This window comes from Humulus lupulus, chromosome 1, assembly GCF_963169125.1.
Source record: "Humulus lupulus chromosome 1, drHumLupu1.1, whole genome shotgun sequence".
NCBI classification, from domain to species: Eukaryota; Viridiplantae; Streptophyta; class Magnoliopsida; order Rosales; family Cannabaceae; genus Humulus; species Humulus lupulus.
In genome coordinates this window covers 30,737,438-30,755,340 of record NC_084793.1, presented here as the reverse complement: position 1 = coordinate 30,755,340, position 17,903 = coordinate 30,737,438, and the positions used below count along the sequence as shown (strand labels likewise).

General features: G+C 41.5%; 1 non-coding gene across 1 annotated transcript; it reads left to right on the top strand.

Annotated features, from left to right (window-relative positions):
* Nucleotides 1-635: 635 nt before the first annotated feature.
* On the top strand, nucleotides 636-716 carry TRNAL-AAG (transfer RNA leucine (anticodon AAG)). The gene has a single exon. It is a non-coding gene; the product is annotated as a tRNA-Leu (tRNA).
* Nucleotides 717-17,903: the final 17,187 nt, after the last annotated feature.

Here is a 17,903-nt window from a genome sequence, read left to right as displayed (position 1 = left end):
AATTGTTTTTAGTTAAATGTATTGAATTTTTTATATTGACAAAAGTATAATGTATATTTTGTTAAGATGTATTTATATTTGTTAAGAAATAAATACCTGTATTTCAAAATATGTAAAAAAAATTGTTTAACTTTTTTAAATAAGAAAATTATCCCACATATATATTTTTAAAATTCCCATATTTTTATTATTAGCCTAAGGTGTGTCATAAAATAGCAATTGAGTGTACACTCATATTATGTCACTAAATATAAGTTAGTATTTTACTTATATGTACAAAGTTTAATCTATTTGAATATTAAAGTATAGATTAAATCTTGTTTAAAGGGTTTGGTCTTATGTTTTGTTTCTGCATATACGTTCCGGTACTATTTTTAACAATTAAAATATTTACACGACAAATTCGAATATAAATATATGTATTTAAAATCATACTATTTTCTTAAAACATCACTAAGGTCAAAATGTAAAAAAAAAAAAAAATAGTCCATGGATTACTAAAGTATAGAAAAGATTTGGTGGAAGCAATTATAAAATAATAGATTACCAAATCTGCTTTCACTGAGAAATGGGACCCTATTTTGTAACAAAGACCATAAATGTTAATAATGGTGTCGATCAAGGCTTGACGATATGTTGAGATGGCCGAGTTGGTCTAAGGCGCCAGATTAAGGTTCTGGTCCGAAAGGGCGTGGGTTCAAATCCCACTCTCAACAATTATTATTATTTTTTTTAAATTAATATTTCAAAGTCATAGCTAGTATTTTAGGTGGAGGAATGATACGTGCACTAGAATTATTCATCAAAATATTAGGCTAACAAACTAATTAAATTTATTTTAAGCGGGACCTGTTATTTAAAAAAATAATGTCACGTCAGTTGATATAATGTTTTAGTAAATAATTTTGGTGTACATATCATTATTATTTTAAGAGACATTTTTTTTAAATTGAGTGCCCAACACCACAAAAAATGATGTATTGCTATTAGTATAATCCAATATGGAGTTCAACATATTTTAATTTAATAAGTAATACAGACTTTCACTAACTACTCGTGAGGTCCCCCACCTTATGTAGTATTTGACACTTTGGAGTAATCACAAAAGTATTGTTTTCTTTAAAAATTTGAAGAAAGAAGAATTAAAAGTTTTCTAATAAATGAGCTAAACAAAGACTCTATTTTAGCTCGGGTAATTCCTTTGCTAGATGTAGCGAAATTTAAAAGCTATTGTAAATTTTTTTAATCGATTTTTTCTTTCTGTCTAAATTAAATATTTTTTTAGGTATTTTTTATTTTTTATATTATTTAAATTAATTAAAATATTTAGAGATATTCTATTTAAATAATGTAAAGAAAAAATAGAGAAGTTGATATATGGTATAATATAAAACTTTGATATAAGATAAATAAAGTGGTGGTGATGTATTTTGAAATATAAAATAAAAAAGTTGTTGGGAGTGCTCTTACTTGATAGGGTGCATAATGATATTAAATTATAACTTAATATTAAATTGCATCAATCACCATACACTACATTAAATGGTGTTGAAGACTAATAATATTCCAATAGGGTCTCATATCAATATTCATTCATTATTTGTCTATACTAGCTAGTTCGTACTAGTGTAATGATGTTGTTAAAAACTAAAAAAGATTAAAAAGTAACTCATGTATGTGGCAAGCATGACACAAATGTGGCACACATGGAGATGATGCTTTATCTCAATAATTAAGAATGAGAAAAAGTTGCAAATTAAAGGGACTAAACTATACATAATCATAAGGAATTAAAGAAAGAGCAAATATATGTGCACTCAAACATTACAGATAGTGAGGGGGGAGAAAGTTTTCCAATTCAGAGGGAGATGGACTCAGAAACTTTCTCTCGAACACATGAGGCATTAATCTAGGCAGTGCTAGAGCTTTTTTTACATGGCCCAACAAGCAAGATTTTACACATTTAGCTCGGGAACGTATTGATAGGGTAATTGGGGGTTCTCAATGGATCAAATATTTCCCTAAAGCTGGAGTTAAAACTCTCCCGATTAAGGACTCCGACCATGCCCCTCTTATATTGGATTTATACTTGAACAAGGATATAATATTTACACCTTTCAGGTTTCTTGATGTCTGGATCCAACACCCTGATTGTCGTAGAGTAATTAAATCAACGTGGCAAAGATCTTTTTTTGGATTGAGGAGTCTTCAACTGGTTCTCAAATTGGACAATACCAAAAGAACTCTTAAAAGATGTAATAGGGAAGTCTTTGGATTCTGCAGGGATAAAGTGAAAAATTATGGAAAAGTTTATAGCAGATATTTAAATGAGGCCTATGACCCCAACTAATTTGGAGCTTAAGGCCTCTGTCATTCTAGAAATGGAGGAGATCAACTGTAGGCAAGGGAAATTTTGCGGAAAAAATCACTAGAGTTATGGCTCAAATATGGGGATCATAATTCTAAATTCTTCCACATCTCTACTCTAGTAAGGCGCCACCGTAATCGTATTTGGTCGATCTCGGATGATTGAGAGTCTTGGATTATCGGTAGGGATGAGGTGGGTGAGTACTTTTGATCAAATTTTGAGAAAGTGTACACCTCTTCCAAGGCAGACATTCCACTTGATTTATTAGACCTGCTCCAGGTGGTGGTTTCAGATTCAATTAATGAATTTATTGTGAAATGCCCTAAGTATGAGGAAGTTCGTCAGATGGTGTGGTCAATGCCACAACTTAAATCGCCAGGTCTAGATGGAATGTTAGCTAAGTTTTATAAGCAATACTGGGATATAGTGGGGTTGGATTTGGTAGGTTCGGTTAAGGCATTCTTCACCAAGTGGAGCTTTGCAAAGCCTATCAACATAACTTTTTTGGTTCTTATACCTAAAAACAGTTTTGCTAAAAGTTATAATGATTACCGCCCTATCAGTCTCTATAATGTTAGCTACAATATCATCTCCAAAATTTTAGCCAATTGTTTGAGAGGCTCACTGGAGGAATTCATCTCTCCTTACCAAGTAGCTTTTGTGCAAGGCAGATGGATCTCAGATAATGCTTTAGTGGTGCATGAGATTATCCATACAACGAAAAGGAAAACATGTTTAACAGGTCATGTGGGTGTCAAACTAGATATGTCCAAAGCATACGGCAGATTGGAATGGGCATTTATTGATAGGGTCTTACAAGCCTTGGGTTTCAGTGAACAAGTTAGGGCCCTCATTGGTTAGTGTATCTCCTCTGTTTCCTATGCGATCCTATTAAATGGAGGTCCCCTCTGTGATTTCAAACCATCAAGAGGGCTTCTTCAGGGGGACCCTCTTTCTCCCTATTTGTTTATCCTTTCCAGCGAGGTGTTGTCAACGACAATACTCAGGGAAGAGGCCTGTAACGCCCTGCTTATTCCAAGATCGTTACTGTGGAATTTAAATAATGTTTAACTCGCTAAACGAGTCATTAGGTTATAAACGTTCATCTATGTGTTATTAATAGGCCAGGGTGAAAATATCAATAAAAAGGAATGGATATTATAATGCCCCGAATTCTCCGTTGTGTTTAACGGCATGAATAGTAGGCTGGGAGGGCCATACTTGCTTAATTATGTTATTAATTGATAAAATGCATGTATATGTTGATTATATTATGATATGATGTGAAATGCATGCACGTGAGTCCATATTTCTATCCACAGGGGTGTGATGGTAATTTGGCCCGTTAAGGGTAAATTGATTATTTGTTCGCATGTTGGTGATATAATTTGAGACCACATTATGATGTGGGTTTGTTCGAGCCATTTGGCATGAGACGATTAAGGAATGTTAAATATCAGTTTGGTCATAACAGGCTTAAGCTCAGGGCTCGGGGCGAGTCTCGGGGTGTTTTAATGATTAGAGTGTTACCGGGCATTAAAGGGTAACGAGAGGTGAATTATTGGTGTTTGAGGATATTGAGATTAGTGGGAATTGGGAAGCATTAATTATGATTAACGGGATTAGTGGAAAGTGCCAAAATTACCCTTGAGTTGGTTTTAGAAGCTTTTAAAGACCTAGGGGTACTTTGGTCATTTGGCTGGGATATATGAGAAGTTTGGAAGGCTGTAGAATAAACAGAACAGAAAAACAGAGTGAGAGCTTCTCCTTCCCGTACGTTCTTATCCCTCATTTCTCTTCTTTGGAATTTTGAGCTCAAGGTGTGGAATTAAGCTAGGAGATCAAGAGGCTAAGGTTGTGGATTTAGTTCAGCCACTGGAGAGGGTTCAATACCAAGTTTGAGGTAAGCTTTGTCCATTATCTTTCTGGTTTTGCCCTGTTTTAATGTTAGTTTTCAGCTTGTGTTTTATGGAGGATTGTTGGAATTGATGGAGGTTTTAGATGGGGTTTGTCTTGGGTTTTGCTAGGGGTGTGATATAGAACAAGTTTAGGGATTGTATTGGAGGTTTGAGTGGTGTTTAAACTGGGTTTGATGGGTTGGTTCCAAGAGAAATCGTAGGGGAAGAAAAACAGGGGTTTTGGCTGAACTGGGGGTTGCGCCGCGGCATGGCCAGGGAGAGCCGCGGCCCTTGGGAAAGGCTGAGTTTGGGCGCCTCTGTTTGAGGGGCGGGCCGCGACATGGCCAAGGAGGGCCGCGGCCCTTAGTGGCTTTTTGGCCAGAATTGGCTTTTTGGCTTGGGGATTCAAACCTAAGGCCTCGGGGTTGAACCTACTACCCAGTTGAGTAGTGTTTGAGGTCCCGGAGGTTAGGTTTTGGTTTGGGAACCTTTTATTGTTCATTTTATTGATGGAATCCCATAATTGGTTATGACCAGGTGACTGCTAAAGGACCAAAAGGTTGATCGTTCTCAGGGTCATTCTTTTATTCGTTCTAGCTCGAACCAGAGGTAAGAAAACTGCACCCCAAGTGTGACATGCATGGATATTCATGAGGCATGTTGGTTGTGTAATATGGACATGGATTGAACATGGAATGCTTAGCATATGTTGCTCACTTGTGCATAGCGCTGACTTATTAGTCATGTTTGGCAAAGGTGCTAGTATCAACTGTGAAGCTGTGACTTATAAGTCAGGTTCGACAGTGGTACTGGGCACTGGTCACGTTGCATTGACTCATCGATCAGAATTGGCAAAGGTGTTAGTATCAGCTGTGAAGCTGTGACTTATTAGTCAAGTTCGGCAGTGATACTGGACACTGGTCACATAGCGCTGACTTATTAGCCAGAACGGTCTTAGCGTGGTTCATGCAAGCCAACGGAGATTAGATCTAATCGACCATTAGCATTAATGCCAGACCGACCTCGAGGGTCGATGAATGAAATAAGCACTTGGAGGCTAGTGGCTTACCTAGCAGCCACTCTCCCTCTTGAATCATGTGATGATCACTCATTTGTTTGAAAGCTTTATGCTTGGTGTGATTATAATGATAATCATTTGATAATGTTATTGAAAAGTGTTATGTTTTCTTGCTGGGCCTTGGCTCATGGGTGCTACGTGGTGCAGGTAAAGGGAAATGAAAGCTCACCTATCCTTGAGTGGAGAGCTGATGTGGTGTTGTGTACATATGTGGCCGCTTGACCACCACGGCCAAGGTGTTCTCAGAGGAACTAGGGGGTCTACCCTATTTTTGCTGCTTAGGTCGGCGGGATTGTAACTTTAAAACAATAGTGACCATTTTGTACTGAGAACAGCTTGTAAATGTTTTGATTAGCTCTGCAGAGCAGTTTGTAATGAAAATCTCCATTTCCTTTTTATTGGTTTTATACCTTAACCTGTTAATTACACTTAGAGCACGTTTTTGACCAAAGGACTCGGGTAGCGAGTCAAATTTCCGGTCCACCGTTCACCGTAACTGTTCTGGGGTAGCCAGGGCGTTACATATATATTTTATTTAAAACATTAAACTGTACATGGGCCCATAAAAGTGTTTACAAAGTTATTTACAATCTAAAATGGTCATTACAGTGTAAAAATTACAAACAGCCGACCTAAGTGGCAAAAATAGGGTTAACCCCTAGTTCCTCTGACAAATACCTTGGCCGTGGTGGTCAAGCGGCCGCATATGTACACATCACCACCTAAGTTCTCCACTCAAAGTTGGGTGAGCTTTTCTTTCCCTTTACCTGCACCACATAGCACCCGTGAGCCAAGGCTCAGCAAGAAAACTTATTACTGCATGTATACAATATCAATAAATGATCTTGTAATCATTCTGGGGCTTGTAGCCCTAATCAGATAGGTGACTAATGAGTCATACCCTGGATAGGTGACTAATGAGTCACACTCTAGATAGGTGACTAATGAGTCACACTCTGGATATGTGACTAATGAGGATATGTGACTCATTAGTCACTCTCTGAATAGGTGACCAATGAGTCACACTCTGGGGCTCTGCACCCTAAGCCACGTGATTTTTCAGTCACTTGAGCCTTTTGGCCTTGGCTCTAAGTAACTAGCCTTTAGACTAGACAAGCGCTTTAGTTTTTTTCGACCTTTAGGTCGATCAAGCATTTCATGCTCATATTGATTAGATCTAACCATTTCGGCCTGTGTTAAACACATTAATGTCATTCTTGACTCATAAGCCAATACCATACGACAAGTGCTCAGAACTACCGCTGATCTTGACTGATAAGTCACAACTTCACGACCAATACTAAACACCAATGTCGTTCCCTGACTAATAAGTCAGTGCCATTCACAAGTAAGCAAAGCTGCTATGCATTTACAATGCAATCAATGTCCATATATAGAGCACTCAACATGCCTCATCAATAACCATACATGTCACATACTGGGTGCAGTTTTCTTACCTCTAGTTCGAGCGTGAAATAATAAAAGAACGACCCTTAAGAACGATCAGTCCTTAAGTCCCTTAGCAATCACCTACTCATAACCAAATATGAAATCACATTAATAAAAGGTTCATGATCTAAAACCCCGCTCCCGGGACCTCGAATCGTACTAAAAGAGTTAGTAGATTCAATCCCGAGCCTTAAGAAATGAAAACCCGCGCTTAAAACCCTTGAAAACCCCTCCTGGCACAAAAGGGAGGGGCAGGCTGTGACTTGCCCCCTAGGGCCGCGGCGCGCCACCAAGACAGAAACCCCTCTGTTTGGGATGCCAGGGGTGGGCCGCGACTTGACCTAGTGGGTCGCGGCGTGCCTACTAGACAGAGCCCAGGGGAGGCTCTGGAATGGGTCCAGGTCGCGACTTGACCCTGCGAACCCAGCTCCCATGCCTTTCTCTCAATTCAAAACTAGCCAAAACCTCAACAAATCAATCCAGAACATAACCACCAGTTAAATAACAAAACCTAAGCCTTAAACCACTCAAAACATCAACCCATACCCAATTCCATGATCAAAACCTCAAGCTTTAAACTAACCTTAAAACAAAGTAGAAACTTGAAACTTCAGCTAAAAATCTTACCTTAAACACATAATTGAATCTCCTTCAGCTACTGATCACAAACCTAAACCCTCAAGCCTTGATTCCCAAGCTTTAATCTTCAAGCTTCCTTAAAAAATCTCAACCCAAGAGAGAGAAAGAGATGATCGAGAGATAGAGAGAGATAACTCTGTTTTGCTGCCTAAAACTCTACAGCCTTCTAACTTTTAAACATATCCCATGGTCAAAAGACCAAAATGCCCCTAGGGTCAATTAATTCCTTTACAGCCACCCAAGGGCAAAACAGTCATTTCTCGTTTATCCCGTTAATTATAATTAATGTCCTCCAATTCCCATTATTCCCAATATTCTCAAATAATAACTAAATCATATCCCATTAGGGTCACTACGAGTTGGACTCGTCGTGAAACTCACTTATTCTTAGAGAAATGATGTGTGCTAGCCTTCCCTTCCAACCATCGGCGTATCCGCTTCCAGAGCTTATGCTTTATCCAATCCAGTCCCCCCCCCCCCCCCCCCCCCCCAAAAAAAAAAAACAAACTGTACGTGAGAGTTTCCCTTCATACGGCTCGAATCAGCATCAAATTACCCCCAGACTTACCCCCGAGCTTGGAAATTATTCTTGTTATGACCAAGCCGCTAATCTTGCAACCTAAGATCGTCTCATGCCGAATAGCTCAAACATATCCACATAACAATGTGGTTTCACCCATAAATCACCAACATGCACATAAATATATATATTCCCTCAACAAGCCAAAATTACAAAAATGCCCTTCTAATAAGAAGTGGGCCCACATGCATGCAATTATCATCATATAATAACACAACTCACATAATCATGCATATAATCACATAGTTATATAATAAATAAATTATGGCCCTCCTGGCCCCCTAATCCAGGCATTAAACCACATTAGGGAATTTGGGACATTATAAGGCCCATGGCAATATATCTAGGCTCAAGGTCTCCCTTAATGGTCCCTCTATATCCCATCTCCTTTATACAGATAATGATTTCCTGTTTTGCAAGGCAAAAAGGTCGAAAGTGGAGATCCTCCTAAAATGTATATCATAGTACTATTCTTGGTCAGGCCAAATGCTTAACACTACCAAGTCCTCTTTGGTTTTCTTTGGCAATACAAGGCAGGTTGACAAAGATATGATCATGTCTATCATGGGATTTAAACTGATGTAGGGAAATGATAAATTCCTAGGTAACCCTTTATTTTTGTCCAAAAACAAGGGCCAGTCCTTCAAATTTATTACAGAATGGGTTAAGAAAAGTGTAACGTCCCAAATTCCCTAATATGGCTTAGTGCTTGGATTAGGGGGTCAGGAGGGCAATAATTGATTTAATGTGTTATTATGTGATTATATGCATGATTATGTGCGTTGTATTATGTTGACGGTGGGAACTCGTCAACTAAGTTAGATCCAGAACTTTTGGAGTTGTAAAAGAAGTGAACTTTAAACTCACTAAACTTTATGCAAATTTCCTTTCCATTTCAAGAACATCAAATGTAAATGATGGATTCAATAAGGAAAAATGGAGAGTTCATTGAATGTCTCTTTTCATTAGCAATAACTGGTTACAAAATTCTCCCCCCCCCCCCCCCCCCTTCTCAGGTGCAGGGATGCCACATTTATAGTAGAGCACTATTGGCTCACTGTACATGGTGGTCCCTGAGGACATGATTCTGCATAGGCAGTCTACAGATGGTAGTGGTGCCAGGAGCGTGGTGGTCGGCTCCAGTACACGTTAGCAGTCTGCAAAAGTACTCCTGTCTTGGTACCATGTTGTACTCCACTACTTGTTTGGCGTGGACATCGTATCCGTAGTCTAACTCCTCTTGGTTTGTAGGTGCATTCCGTACCTGTACGAGCTCCTTGAGTCATACATAGGCTTTCACCCCCACAAGGGACCTTATTCTTCAAGTATTGAAATCCCTATACGTTATCATGGATGACATGGTCCCAATATGCCTGGGAGGCAATGACCTCACGTGATGGCCCTATGAAAAGGATACGTTAGAGACCTCTCATGCCTTAGGCGTGATATCCTTGGCGCTAGGTATGACATTGTAGGTGAGGCATGCACCTTGCGAGTCCTTCGGCGTGAGATGTGACGCCACATGCGAGGGCTTACCTCGCGACACCCTTGGCGCGAGACACGATGCTCCGCAGGCAAGGCATATGCCTTGCAAGACCTGCATGGAATGAGACGAGGAACACGAGGTGTCCTTGTGAGACACATAGTGCGAGGCAAGGCTTTGTAGGTGAGATTGTGCCTCGGGAGACCTGCAAGGTGAGAGATTGGGCATACGACGTGGCCTCATGAGACGCTTGGCGCAAGACGAGGCTGTGCCTCACGAGACCTGCATGGTGCAAGATGGGGTGTGTGATGTGGCCTCGCAAGACGCTCGACACGAGGTGAGGCTCTGTATGCAAGGCATATCCTAGCACACGCGCGAGGCCGTGGCTCGAGCTGATGTGGGCATGAGGCCTTTAGCGCGAAGCGCATCCTGATGCACGCGCGAGGCCCTTGGCGCGAGACAAAGGCCTGATGTGTGCACGAGGCATTGAGGTGAGGCCCTTGGTGTGAGATGAAGGCCTAATGCGCGCGCGAGGTGTTAAGGCGAGGCAGGGGCCTGTGGCTCGAGACCATGCCTCGCTTGGTGCTATCGCGGGGCTCTTAGCGCAAGGCGCAAGGTCGGGCTTCGTCGTTTCCATCCCAAGCCTATGGTTTGAAGGGCATAAGGTGGGAGCCTCATGCAACTAGAATTTTGGCATCCGCATATTATTATATGGTTGTATTTGCATGCATGTGAGGTCGTTACTTATAATAAGGGCATTTTTGTAATTTTGGCCTGTTGATGGCATATTTGTATATTTATGTGAATGTATGTGATATATGGGTGAGACCACATTATCACGTGGATATATTTTAGTTACTCAGCATGAGACGATCCTAGGAAGCAAGTTAGCGGTTTAGTCATAATGGGGTTAAAAACTGAGCTCAGGGTGAGCCTAGGGGTAATTTGGTACTGAGTACATTACCGAGATTGAGGGGGTAATGGGAAATGATTTGGTAATTATTTTGAGGATATTGGGAGTAACATGAATTTCATGAAGTTCATTATGATTAACGGGATAGGCAGCTAATGACAAAACTGCCCTTAAGGGGCTTTGAGATAGAAGATTGGCCCTAGGGGTATATTGGTCATTCTCCCTTAAAGGTTAGATAGACTTAGCCAAAGGAAGGATGTAGAATGAATCAAAGTAATAGGGCACACTCTCTCTCTCTCTCGGACACACTCTTTCTCTCATTTTCTCTTTGATTTTCTTGAGGAAGGCTTGGAGTTTAAGAGAATTGAAGCTAAGTTTGAGCTAGGTTCTTGATTGGGTTAAGCTAAGGGATAATTCAGTGATTGAGGTAATGATTATAAGCTTGAATTTTGAAGTTAATTCTTTGTATTTTATGATGTTCTTAAGCATGACAACTTTGTTATGGGATTGGGTTTTTGGTAGTGTTTTGAGTGTTTTAAAGCTTGGGTTTTAATGTTGGTTTGGTGATAATGTTGTAATGAGTATTAGTTTTGATTTTTGGATTGTTTAGAGGTGTTTTGTGGTGAGTTTTGAGTTTAGGAAAATAGGGGTGTTGGGTTCGCAAGGTCAAGTCGCGGCTGTGTTCTTGGGCGCCGCGACCTGTGCGAACCCCAGGGCCTAGGAGGGGGTCTATCCTGATAGCTCGCCACGACCCTCAAGGGCAAGTCGCAGCCCGCGCCTGGCACCCAGACAGGAGGCTTTCTTTCTGGGAGGTTCGACATGGCCCTTGGGGGCAGGTCACAACCCGCCTAGTTCTGTTAAGCCAACATAGGTTTTAAGGTCGAGGTTTCAATCCTTAAGGCTCAGGATCGAATCTACTACCCAATTTTGTAGAATTAGAGGTCCCGGGGCCTAGGACTTGGTCTGGGAACCTTTAATTACTCATTATTGATGGGATTTCATATTTGGTTATGATTAGGTTACCGCTAAGGGCTCAAGGTTAGGATCGTGCTCAAGGGTCGTTCTTAATTTATTTTACGCTCAAGCTGGAGGTAAGAAAATTGCACCCATTATGTGACATACATGACTATTGATGAAGCATGTTGAGTGCTATATATATGGAAATATGTTGCATTATGAATGCTTCGTTGCATTATTTACTTGAGAAAGACATTGACTTATCAGTCAAGGACAACAATAGCCCTGAGTACTGGTCGTAAAGCACTGACTTATCAGTCAAGAATAACAATAGTGTTGAGCATTGGTCATAAAGCATTGCCTTATAAGTCAAGAGCAGAAATAGTGCGTCAAGTGCTGGTTGATATGATTAGATCTAATCAAGAGAGCGTTACACGCTCGTTCGACCCAATGGTTATAGAAAACTAAAGCGCTTGACTAGTTCTATGGCTAGTTACTCAGAGCCAGGGCGAAAAGCCCAGGGTGACTTTATGGTCACATGGCTAGGGAAAAGGACCCTAGAATGACCTCATGGTCATCTATTCAGGGCAAAGGACTCCTGGGTGGCTCCATGGTCATCTATTCAGGGCAAAGAAACCCAAGTTGACTCCATGGTCATCTGATTAGGGCTGTGGGCCCCAGAATGATTCCATAATCATTTTTTGGTACTTATATGTTGGTTTTTATCGATCAAATCATAGATTATACGCAGCGGAACAACAATCAAATTGTTAATTTAATCCCACAAGATTTCTAGATCTACTTCTTCACATGCATATATATATATATATATTGAATCAAAGACATGAATAGAAAACTACCTCAGGTCCTTCCTTGCTGCTATCTTTTTGTATGGAAAAATCCTTGAGATCTCATACCAAGATCTTCCAAAATGTTCTTAGCACACAAAGAACGAGTGTGGGCTCGCTATACAAAATAATAGGCAAAATCTATTTATCAGATGTTCTCAACACATGAGATCTGATAAAATTTGGACCTAGGTTTTGTGAAGAACAATGAATTTTATTTGTATCACTGTTCTCTTTCTCTGAGAGAGATTTCAAGATATTTTTCTATCCCTGAAAAGTTATGTTCTGTAAAACTGATATCCTATATTTAATATATCCAATATATTAAAATAAAATCTTAGTTATTTTAAACAATTTGAAAATAACTAATCAGTTATCAGATTTCTGTTTAAATAATAATATTTTAATAAAATTACAATATCTCATTATTTATTTAATATTTAAATAACTAAAATTGTGGAACCTAGAAATTGATCACAGTCTCTTATGCGTGTAGCATAGTGACTGTGCATTGTGCTACACGTGTACCACATGCTAGTGATGGCATGCGATTTTTCCCAATTTTTATTATTATTTAAATACCAAAAATCCCAAAAATAAATTAATTCAAAATTAATTATTGTTACACCCAGATTTCAAACCTTAAGAATTGTGATCTAGAAGGCCGGATTCGTTAGGAATGGGCTCGTAATGTCTGGAACACGTGTCCGCAACCTAGGCACCAGACCTACAAGCAGCGGGCAGCCTCGAAGATGGTAGCCTCGAAACCATTACAAGCTCGAAAGACAGACATCAAAACACGTCTGTTCTCAGATGGCCCCGGATCAGGGGCTCCGAGCCTGACATAAGTATGAGCTCAAAGTCGCATGATCTCCGGGAAATGTCATAGCTCGAAAGTCAGTAAGAGACTTGGGTGGGAACAGCACTGACAATGTAGATTGATAACTCTGAATATCCTAGTGAGTCATTTTGGAGATACGCGGTCTACATTGATTGTTGTAAATCCCCTATAATAAAGGGATATTTATTATTCAGTTATACACCCCGTGATCTTTAGGGGACGTTTCCTTGTATATAGGATTACAGGCTTTTAATGCCATTAAATTTATTTGCATATACAGAATAACTTCCCGAAATATGTGGGATAGTATTATGAAACCTCCTCTATAAATAGAGAGGCCATACACTATGAAAAAGGACTGAATTTTTGTAATCTTGAGAGAAAACTCTGGAGAATTCATTCTTGGAAAATTTCCAGAGATCATCTTAAGTTTTAATAACAAAGGCTCGTGGACTAGGCAGAGTTAACTGCTGAACCACATAAAAAATCCCATTTGTTTTATCGTATTTTCCTGGCCATAATCATTTATTGTTTTCGTGCTCTTATTTCACTGTTGACGAAAAACGGCGTCAACAGTTTGGTGCTTTCATTGAGAGCATTAAGCATTCAGTTCCTGAACAAGTTATGGCCGCTAATGATCAGAACGTTCCAAAAGAAAATTATCCGAGACGCCCTGGGAAACAGCCGATGGTAAACCCAGATGTTGAAGAGAGAAGCGAATCCTCCGAATCTCGGGGACCACCCGCACCACCAAGGGATGAGGATATGTATTACAATCCTGAGCGGTACGTTCCCATTGTGGAACCTGAAAACCGGCGCGAAAAAGACCCATCTCGAAATAATCATGCGATGAGTTTTACTAGTGATGACTCTGGAGATACCAGATCGGTCAGCATGCATGATCAAGGTCGAAAGAATACTGGGAGCCGCAGGAATCACTCCAACCTACGGGAACACTTGAATCAGAGTTGGGGTAATGTTAACCCGGTGAACTCGGACCTGAGGGATCGCTTAAATAGGCGTAAAGACCCCTTGCGGAGGAGTGAACCTGGAATTGTGATCGACGAAAACCAATTCCAGACGAGACCCCTCGCGGACCCAGTCCAGGAAAGAATTGATCAGTTAGAAAAGGCCTTCAGGTTTTTGAAAAATGAGCAAGGTCAGGATCGATATGAAGATTCTGATGAGGAGCTTGAACCGTTTGCTCCCCATATTTCCAACACTCCATTTCCCCAAGGATTTCGGATCCCTCACATCCCAACGTTTGAGGGAAAGTCCGACCCGTACAGCCATTTGAGTACATTCAATACCATAATGAGAGCAAGTAACGTGGGTTACGAGCTCAGATGCATGTTATTTCCAGCATCATTGACAGGACCAGCCAAAAGCTGGTTCGAAAAGTATAGAAGACACTCAATAACTTCTTGGGATCAGCTGTCTAAAGACTTCAAGAAGCAGTTCAAAGACATGATGGGGGTTAGACCCGAGGTGTCAACCTTGACTAACGTTCGGCAGCAGCCAGGTGAGACATTGAAAAGTTACCTTACAAGGTTTAACTTGGAAGTTGTCCGAGCTCGGAATGTGGATGACAGCAGTCACCTAATGGCTGTCCAAGCTGGAGTTATGCCAGGAAGTGCTCTCTGGGACGACATGCAGAGAAAACCGGTGAGGTCCCTAACCGAGTTTAACAAACGGGCATAGAGGTGTGTCAATGTAGAGGAAGCGAGGTCGACACTTAATGTGACTTCCCAACCCGTAACTACAACAATAAACGTGAACTCTGCCTCAACCTCGGCGGACCCACCAGCTTTAAAGCCTGTTGTGGAAAACCCTTCCAAGAGAAAAAAGAACGAAGGGAGTAACCCCGAGGCCAAAGGAGGAGAGAAAAAGAAGGGGGAGAGATATTTCTCCGTGTACAGAGTGTACACCGAGCTCAATGAGTATCGGGAGAACATATACCTGGCTAATGAAAACTAGGTCCCCTTCAGGCGTCCAGACCCAACGAGAAATCAGAAGTCCAAGAGGGACTCCAACAAATATTGCCAGTTTCACAGAGACACCGGGCATACTACTGATGAATGTCGACAGCTGAAGGACGAGATTGAAGGGTTGATCTCGAGAGGTTATTTCAGGCAATATGTCAAGAACCAGAGTACTAATCAAGCGACCGTGAGCCAGAGAGCAGCTGCACCGCAGCCCACACAAAACAATAATTCCCGAGTTAGGGAAAAAGACATGCCCCCACCGATAGATGGAGAAGACTGATAACCATCTCGGGAGGGCCTCATCCCGCGGGCATGGGCAGAAATGCCCAAAAGAGATACGTTAACGAGCTAATGTATCTCTATGAACCCGAACCTAGAGCTCCAAAAAGTCAAAAGATTGAATTCCAACCAATAACCTTCACTGAGGAAGATGCGTCCCATGTTCAGTTTCCTCACCATGATCCACTGGTCATCACTCTCCAGCTAGCAAATAAAAAGGTCCACTGAGTTCTCATAGACAATGGGAGCTCAGTTAACATTCTCTATAAAGCGACCCTTGAAAAGATGGGACTCTCCCTTCACGACCTAAAAGCATGTGCGACTACGCTATAAGACTTTTCAGGAGAAGGAACCGCCTGCATGGGGTCCATCGAACTCCCCGTGACCTTGGGAGACTACCCAGTCTCAACAACCAAGATGATGGAGTTCGTGGTAGTAGACCTGCCTTCGGCCTACAACGTGCTGCTCGGGAGACCCGCCCTAGTTAGGCTAGGGGCAGTCTCATCCGTAAGGCATCTGGCCATTAAGTTCCTGACCCCTAGTGGTGTCGGGACGCTGAAGGGAGATCAGTTAGCTGGAAGGGAATGCTACAACATTTCCTTAAGAGGAAAGAAAAAAACGAGCACACAAGCACTCGTCATTGTTCAAAGTAAAGATGGGACGGTCTTGGAGATTGATGAAGAAATCGATCCAAGGGTTGAGGAGAAAGCTGACCTCGAACCCTTAGAAGAGCTCGAAGAGATTCAGCTCGAAGAGTCCGATCCCTCGAAAAAGATAAAGGTTGGAAAACACCTCCAGGAAGAAGCCAAATAGCAACTAATTTGCTTTTTGAAGAGAAACCAGGACGTCTTCGCATGGTCACATTCGGACATGGTAGGAATAAGTCCGAACATAGCAAGCCACGCGCTAAATATTGGCAAAAGCTTCCCTCCGAAGCAACAAAAGCGAAGACAGCTGAATGACGGCATAAAGAAGGCACTGAAGGAGGAGGTCGACAAGTTAAAAGCAAACCGATTCATTAGGGATGCTTTTTACCCTGACTGGGTAGCCAATCCAGTGTTGGTCCCAAAACTTAATGGGACGTGGCGAACTTGTATTGACTATTCGGACCTCAACAAAGCTGGCATGAAGGACTGTTTTCCTTTACCGAGGATTGACCAGCTCGTGGATGCCACGGCGGGGCATGGACTGATGTCGTTCATGGATGCCTATTCTGGATATAACCAGATTCCCATGCATGCCCCCGACCAGGAACATACGAGCTTCATAACGGACAAGGGGCTATACTGCTATAATGTCATGCCATTCGGGCTCAAAAATGCTGAGGCCACATACCAGCGGCTCGTTAATATGATGTTTTTAGAACAAATAGGGAACAACATGGAAGTTTATGTTGACAACATGCTTGTCAAGTCTCAACTTAACAATAACCATGTTGATGACCTCAAAGAGTGCTTTGGCGTGCTCCGGAAGTATAACATGAAACTAAATCCTCAGAAGTGCACCTTCGGGGTATCTTCAGGAAAATTCCTGGGCTTTATCGTGAACGCTCATGGAATAGAAGCCAACCCCGAAAAGATCCAGGCCGTGATCGACATGCCCTCACCTCAAAGACACAAGGATGTCCAAAGTTTGACCGGTAGGATGGCGGCACTAAGTAGGTTTATATCGAAATCTACAGACTGTTGTCTTCTGTTTTTCAACCTTTTGAGGGGAGGAAAGAAATTTGAATGGACAGAGGAATGCGACCTGGCCTTCCAGGAGCTTAAAAAGCACCTCGCAGAACCTCCCGTCTTATCAAAACCCATTACGGGAGAAGTACTGTACTTGTATCTTTCCACCACCAAACATGCGATAAGTGCAGTGCTCGTGCGAGAAGAAGAAAAAATACAGAGAACCGTCTATTACATCAGCAAAAGGTTACTGGGGGCAGATTCAAGATACCCCTTGATGGAGAAGCTGGCTCTCAACTTAATTCATTCATCTCGTAAACTTTGACCCTACTTTCAGGCGCACCCCATCCATGTGTTGACTGATCAACCACTTAGGCAAGTCCTGTCTAAACCGGAGGCTTCAGGTTGACTTATTAAATGAGCGGTTGAACTCGGACAGTTCGAGATCACTTACCACCCGAGGACGACCATTAAAGCCCAGGCATTGGCAGATTTTATAGTGGAATGTACTGGCATGACCAACGATGAAGTTATAACCCCAGCCCATGAGCTGTGGAAACTTTACGTCGATGGTTCATCTAATGAAAATGGATCGGGGGCAGGAGTCATTTTAATTACCCCCGCAGGGAGCAGATTTCATTCTGTCTTAAGATTCGACTTCAAGGCGTCGAATAACGAGGCTGAATACGAAGCTTTACTGGCGGGACTTCGTATAGCCAAGGAGCTCAAAGCTAAAGCAATACATTGCTACAGCGACTCCCAGCTTGTGGTTAATCAAATCTTGGGAGAATACCAAGCTCATGGCACAAAAATGGCAGCTTACTTAGAGAAGGAAAAATCTGCATTGGAACACTTCGAGTTTTATGCGATCGAACAGGTTCCCCGAGAGAAAAACTCAAATGCAGATGCCTT